General features: G+C 46.4%; 1 non-coding gene across 1 annotated transcript; it reads right to left on the bottom strand.

The window, feature by feature from the left end:
- Positions 1–365: 365 nt before the first annotated feature.
- On the bottom strand, positions 366–472 carry LOC130512095 (small nucleolar RNA R71). Its single transcript, XR_008945656.1, has one exon. It is a non-coding gene; the product is annotated as a small nucleolar RNA R71 (small nucleolar RNA).
- Positions 473–1224: the final 752 nt, after the last annotated feature.

The raw sequence follows: 1224 nt of genomic DNA, 5'->3' as shown, positions 1-1224 counted from the left end.
AGCTCGCCCCATTGGCACTTATGACCGCCCCAACATCCACGGTCCTAGACTGGGAATCCGAGCCCCGCTGTGGCTGCTAACAACTTTGAGATCAAGTCAGGGCTGCTTAACTGCATAGAGAACAACAAGTATCATGGTCTGGCTGTGGAGGACCCATTTGATCACTTGGATAAGTTTGACAGCTACTGTGGTATGTCAAAGACTAATGGTGTGTCAGAGGATGCCTTAAAGCTCAAGCTATTCCCTTTCTCTTTGGGGATAAGGCACGTCAATGGGAGAAGTCTCTACCAAGTGACTCTAACACCACTTGGGAAGACTGCAAAAGGGCATTCTTGGAGAAGTTCTTCTCTACCTCAAGAACTGCTAAGTTGAGGAATGAGATCTCCAGCTTCCAACAGAAGAACTTGGAAGGATTCAGTGAAGCTTGGGAGAGATTCAATGGTTACCAAGCTCAGTGCCCACACCATGGATTCTCTAAGGAGAGCTTGCTGAGCACATTCTACAGAGGTGCTCTTCCTAAGTACAGAGCCAGACTGGATACAACTAGCAATGGGTTCTTTTTGGGGAGAACTGAGGAAGAGGCAGAGGCTCTGGTTGACAACATGGTTAAGAGTGATGCAGTCTACAGTGGAGACCATGACAGAAGCAATAGAGGTGATGACAAGCAAACAAGGAATGAGATAAAGGCTCTTCAGGAGAAGATTGACAAACTCATTGCTGATAAGGCCACACAAGCGCAGGTGAACTTTGTTGGTAACCCACAACAGGAGATACCTCCTACTGTCAATGAGGTTGATGGTTTGGAAGGGCAAGAAGAATTGTGTTTCATCAACAGCAATGGTAGCTGGTACAAGAAGGAACCCAACTTTCAGTACAACAACTACCAACAGAAGCCCTATTCAAACAACCAGCAGAATGGTTATCAGCCTAGAAACAACCAGTAGAGCAACTATCAGCCTCAGCAAAACTCTTCTCCTATCTCTTCTGCTCCTCAAGAGAGCAGCACTGATGCCTTGCTGAAACAGATCTTGGAGTCTCTGACTAGAAGTGAGAAGCATGTTGGCTATGAGCTGAAGAATCTCTCACTCCAAGATCGATGGAAGCTACAATGAGCTCAACAACAAATTCTCCAACCTTGCTTCTTCTGTCAAGAATTTGGAGAATCAGTTTGCTTCCATGAGCTCCCACCAGAACCGCCAGCAAGGATCTCTACCTGGAAAGTCA

The sequence above is a fragment of the Raphanus sativus genome, chromosome 4, assembly GCF_000801105.2.
Source record: "Raphanus sativus cultivar WK10039 chromosome 4, ASM80110v3, whole genome shotgun sequence".
Lineage (NCBI taxonomy): Eukaryota > Viridiplantae > Streptophyta > Magnoliopsida > Brassicales > Brassicaceae > Raphanus > Raphanus sativus.
This window is presented reverse-complemented; position numbering and strand designations above follow the sequence as displayed.